The 6414-nt window shown below is 36.5% G+C and overlaps 1 non-coding gene across 1 annotated transcript; it reads left to right on the top strand.

Annotated features, from left to right (window-relative positions):
- The first annotated feature begins 545 nt into the window (after window positions 1–545).
- LOC138882052 (small nucleolar RNA R71) lies at window positions 546–652 on the top strand. Its single transcript, XR_011403518.1, has one exon. It is a non-coding gene; the product is annotated as a small nucleolar RNA R71 (small nucleolar RNA).
- Window positions 653–6414: the final 5762 nt, after the last annotated feature.

The following is a 6414-nucleotide window of genomic DNA, read 5'->3' as shown; positions in this document are numbered from 1 at the left end:
TCTTAAACGTTTGTTGTATAGACGCTCACGTACTCAGTGACACCCTGATTTTTAGAACTTCCGCGTTGAGTTTTGATTTTTTATCCAGTTTATGAGAGCTTTAATTATTTAAACTGTTTTAACTCATTTTTCATTTAATAGTGTTGGAAATATTTTGCAATGCTGGCTTGCCTAGTATCACGTTAGGATCCATCACGATAGGCTAAGTTTTGGGTCATGACAAGATGATTTTCTCCACACATGTCACAAGCCTCACTCTGGCTTGGTTGCTGTGTATTCAACTGAAAAGATCCAAATTTTTGTGCTAAAGAAATACTTTGTTGCGTTAGTGTATTTAAAGCATCAACCTGATTAACCGTAGCAGCTTTCTTGATGATTACATGCTCAGATGGTCATTGGATGTCATTCTCAAAAATCTCGTTCAATAATTGCAATGCTTCCTCTGTGGGTTTTCCCATTACAGAACCTCTTGCAGCTGCATCAATCACATTTCTATCAGAGGATTTTAACCCGTGAAAAAAATATATAGTTGCATGTGTTCAGGAATATCATGGTGTGGACATTTTCTTAACATTGCATTTAATCTTTCCCAAGCTTGATAAACTGACTCAGTATCAGTCTGCAAGAAATTAGATATTTCCTGTCTTAACTTTGTGGTTTTAACAGGAAAAAAATATTTATTTAAAAATTTCTGAGTCATCTGGTCCCATGTGGTAATGGAACCTTGTGGCAAACTTCGCAACCAAGTTTTGACATCTCCTTTTAAAGAAAAAGGAAATAGCCTTAACTTGATAGCTTCATGAGATACTCCATTATACTTAGATGTTTCAACATGTTCCAAAAAGTCAATTAAATGACTGTGTGGATCTTCACTTGTGTCTCCAGTGAAGACGCAAGACTGTTGAATCGTTTGAATCAGGACAGTCCTGATTTCAAAGTTGTTGGCTGCCACAGGGGATTTTCTGACACTAGATTCATAGTTGAAGCGGTTAAGTCAAGTATCATCCCTAAGAATTCTGTTTGCTGGTCTGGCGGCTACTTATCAAACTGATCCTCTACATGGGCTGGTGGTTGAGTATCTTCTACTCCCTGATTTTCCATTCCTTCACGAGCTATGCTTTGAGAAGATGATGTTTGTCCTTTCCTGCACAATCGAAGAGTTTTTTTAATTTCTTGATTGCAACTAACCAACTTTTTTTGTAGAATAGCGGGTCATAAACTACTTAAAATTGTAAAGATAAAAAATAAATAAAATAACACTAATTTCTAAAAGTAGTACTAGTAGTTAATAAAATAACTAAAGAAATTTTTAAAGATAACAAAAATAGTTAGAAAAAAAGGTACGATAATATATTGAATATAAATAAAGGTAGTACTAGTAAATAATAGTAATTAGAAATAAAGTTAGAATAGTGTTGTAGGTAAAAAGTACTAGTAATATATTAAATATACTACAGTAAAGGTAATGTAGAAGTAATAGGAAGAAATACTTATTCGTACATAGTGAAAATATTAACAACAATAAAAATATTAATAATAAATTATCAAATTAGTAACAAGATATTTAATTTGAAGTACATGTATGCCAATTCCCAACAACGACGCTAAAAATTTGACGAGGCCAATGTGTATTGGAATTTTCTGATTTTACTCTATCAAATTCTAGTATAGTTTAAGATGTTGTCCCAAAGAGATTGGATAATCTATGCTATAGACTTGTAATATTTTAACTACTATCTGAGAGAATAAAATTGATGAAAAATAAGTAAGGTTCAAATCTTGTTAATTACATAAACAAAACAAATAACTTTTGAAAGATTTATAATTTTAAAAAAAGAGTTGGGAATCATTGAATTCACTTGATGTCACAACCCAAAATCCAACTAGTCGTGATGACACCTAACCCAACCCGCTAGGTATCCAATTAACAACTATCCAATTTAATGAGATTAATTAAGAAAATAAATGATAATATAACTGCTTTTATACAAGAATTTCCCAAGGACTAGTAGTATAAATCATGAACGTCTAAAATTTAGAGTTCTTTACAAAACTGAATTGAAATAATTACAACATCTGTTTGAAATGTAAATGAATAGAATTCAAATCTACTGCTACCAAGGACTAGTGATAGCCATAATTAGAATGCAGGAACATCTTCCGATCCAGCTCCCTCCGTACGTAGCAACATAAGCATCCAACATTTGCACGCAAGGTGCAGAAGTGTAGTATGAGTACCACCGACCCCATGTACTCAATAAGTAACAAACCTAACCTTAGGTTGAAAGTAATAACGATCTGGAACAAAGGTCAGAGCCCAACACCAATAGCCAACAACAGTTCATAACGACATAATAAAAGTGACAAAATAAGTAACTCAGAGATATATTGCTCAGCTTGTTCATAGTTCCAGAAAATACGCATGTTTTTTGTCACGCCCCAACCTCGGGAGGCGCGACTGGCGCTCAATCAAGTGAACCCAATCGAGCAAGCCTTTTTGGACACTTTCTACCCAACTCACTATGATCAAGAAATCATGATTCCATTTATTTAATAGTAGGAAAGATCGTACATCCAACATCGCTAGTTCATTTTATATTATAACCCTTAAACCATAGTTATGTTCCCAAAATTCATACAGTTACAGTTTAGATGAACAATAGTTTAGAATTACAACATAGTCCAGTGACCCATCCAATGCTCGTACATAACCCACACAAACGTCTACGGAGCCTCTAAAGATACAAAAGACAGTTAAGACAATGCCGGCAACAAGGCCCTGGCTATACCTCAAAAAGTGATAATTTATAACAAAAGATTATACTGCATAACCTCTGGAAGAAAAGGGCTCACAAAGACTGCTGAGAGAAGGATTCTCCACTATCTGCGATCGGCATTGTCCGCTATGGAACCAACGACATCCATTCAAAGATATAGCGCCTCCAGCAAAAGGGTTAGTACCATGGAATAGTACTAGTATGTATAACTAAACACCATCTCATTAGAAAGAACTACCATACAAGAATAAATAAATCATAAGAACTAACAAAAGCTTTAAACAATCACCACATCATCAAATAAGAGGGTTCACATAGCTTTTACATAAATTCCCTCACTTTAGGTTGGCAAATTTCATACTGTTGCATCATCATTCACAATACCACCGCTTTCTTGCGCGGAGTCCGATCACTGCCCGATCGGCTAAGCTGCCTCATTTGAGACATAAACCTCAATCACAATTTCATTCTCACTTTTCAGTTTCAATATCAACACAATGCCCCCATGTGTGTAGCATGACATCCGATCACGGCCCGATCGGCTAAGCCATCTTACCAAAACGTTTTCCCTTTTCCATCAATCATCTCACTTCAATTGTTTTCACACATATACTTGTTCATCGTCACTTGGGGCCACAATTATCACATCATACTTGGCACTACGCCACATATCATAACTAAATTCTTTTCCCCCAACATTTCACATTATTTCCACTTTCAACATTAACCTTGCAATTTAAGATAATGGGAATATACGAGAGCAGTTCAAGTTGTAAGCATAGAGAAGAATTCACATAGTTCGGCATAATAATCACAATTTAAACTTGACTTGAAATCTAGGCATTTTAGCACATAGTTCACATTCTTCACATATCCTCAATTTACCAAGAATATCATATTGAGCACATTGAGACACACCTTTCACATATATTCTTGCAACACCAATTCATTTAAAATAACAAATACTATCTCAATCAAATTTTGGACTTACAACATTTGCATGGACACCATGGGAGCTCAATTTCTAAGACGAGGGGATTTTAGCCATACATACCTCAATAGAGCTTTCCTTAAATTCTTATAATAATTCTGGAACTCCTAGAACCTTTGATCTATTTTATGAGAATTAGAAGTTGAACCAAGAATTAGAGAAATAATCAAGATTCTAGCTCATTTGGGCACATCATCAAGCACTAAGTGTGCATTATGATTTTAGGACCTTTTTGGTGAGAGATTCTATCATCCTACACCCCATTTGTTATATTTTTAGCTCACAATCTCTCCATACCCTTTTATCAAACATGTATGAAAGATAATCAATCCTTATACCCATGAACCCAGTTGTTAATTACTTATTCTAGTAGGAATTTCGAAATCAAAGATTAAGGCACAAGTTCTTACCTCTTAGGATGAAGGCTTGTCAACTTTTCTTGATAATCTTCAAAGATTTGGGCAAGGATTGAGTAGTGACTTGGTGAGGATTACTCTCTTCCTCTAGAACACTTTCTCTCACTTTAGATGTAGTAGAAAATAGCACAAGAGGGTCTAATGGGGTATTTTTAACGGAATGGGGTCGGGTTTTAAAAGTTAGAAATAGGAGCCCCGACTCAATCTGCGGTCGCATAACTGATATGCGGCCCGTAAAAGGGACCGTGAAAGTAGCCCTCAAGACTTGAATATTCTGCCTGGGTATGCGACCACTATGCGGTCCACATACGCGTTCTGCGGTCACATAACGCCCTGCAGAACTGCACTTCACAAAACTTCCAAGGAGGTTATGCGATGACTATGCGGCCCGCATATCGATTATGTGATCGCATAATTGGCCGTATAGTTGTCCTCAAAATTAGCCAACATTCTGTCTCACTCTGCGGCAGATATGCGACCAGCATTGTTGTTATGCGACTGCATAATGGGCCGCAGAAATGCGCCCTTCTGAAAAATATTTTTCCTTAACTTTTTAATTCACAGATCAATGAACTTTCCTTAACTTTTGAATTTCGGATTTTTGAGTAAAATTCACGGGGCCTTACACTTTTCAAGTATATCAGTGAAAACCTAAATCTTTACCGAAATCACCAAAATATGAGTAAGTTTGCAAAAACTGTGATTTCTCCAAAAACCTTTCAACAATAAATAAGATGTTTCATTTTCAGATAGCATGAGGAAAATACATCTCTATGCCTATATGTCAATATACAGGTGGAATCATGCATGTCCCTAAAACCGGGCAGTAAAAGGAAATGCATCTCTATGCATGTATCTCAAGTACGCATGTCAAATGCAATGTATCTCAGTGATAAAATCATGTGCTCGCACTCTCAGGGTACTCAATCTCACTGTCTCGTATTCTCTCTCACCTTGCTCAATACTCAGCACACTCAGTCACTCAGCACTGTAGAATACATGTTGCGGCGTGCAGCCCGATCTACATATAGCCATAAAACCTGTTGAGGTGTGCTACCGGATCCCCCCCATATATATATATATCCATAAGGCTGGTTGCATAGTGCAACCCGATCCACACATATATATAGCCATACGGCTCGTTGGCGTGCAACCCGATCCACATATATATAGCCATAAGGCTAGTTACGACGTGTAACCAGATCCATACACACACACACACACACACACACACACATATATATATATATATATATATATATATATATATATATATACACACACACACACACACACACAGTATGACACTCAGGCCCCAACTCAGTCACCAATATCTCCAGTCTCTCGGGCTCACATGCTCATACTAAGCAGCCCTAATCAATGATGCGAGATGTGACATTATACAATATCAGAGGCTGAGATATGATATGAAATGATGAATGCGATTAAGTACATAACTACAATTAAGCAAATAGCTCAACAACAAAGAACGACCACTGTGGGTCCCATTAGTGCCGGCATATAGCCTAAACATTATTTCTAGCATACATTACAGCTCAAGTGGTCTAACACATAATGTACAGTAAAAATGTTCAGATAAGATAGCTACACAGATCCATGGAATCGACTAAATAACCATTTCTACGGTGCACACTCACACGCCTATCACCTAGCATGTGTGTCACCTAAACATCAGTCACATAACACATAATTCAGGGTTTTATACCCTCAACACCAAATTTATAGATATTACTTACCTCGAACAAGCCAAATCCAATACCGAGCAAGCCAAAACGATGCTCCAAAAATGCCATCCTGCGCGCACCGACATCCGAACGGTTTGAAACTAGCCAAAAGAAACTCAAGAATATCAAATAATGCCTAAGGAATTCCAAATGAAAAAGGTCGAATCATTAATCAAAACCCCAAAGTCAACCAAAAAGGCAAACCCAAGCGTGCACCTCAAAACCCAATAAAACACACAAAATTCGATAACCCATTCAATTGCGAGTCCAACCATACTAATTTCACTCAAATCCGGCTCCGAATCGATGTTCAAAGCTCGAAAATTAACTCTATGAAACTTTAGACTAAAACCCTCAATTTTCTCTTTAAAATTCATAATCCAAATGCCAAAATCAAAGATAGATTCATGAAATGTAATCAAAACCGAGTATAGAACACTTACCCCAATCCTTGTGGTGAAGTTTTCCTCCAAAATTGCTCTATT

Source organism: Nicotiana sylvestris, chromosome 1 (genome assembly GCF_000393655.2).
Source record: "Nicotiana sylvestris chromosome 1, ASM39365v2, whole genome shotgun sequence".
NCBI classification, from domain to species: Eukaryota; Viridiplantae; Streptophyta; class Magnoliopsida; order Solanales; family Solanaceae; genus Nicotiana; species Nicotiana sylvestris.
This window is presented reverse-complemented; position numbering and strand designations above follow the sequence as displayed.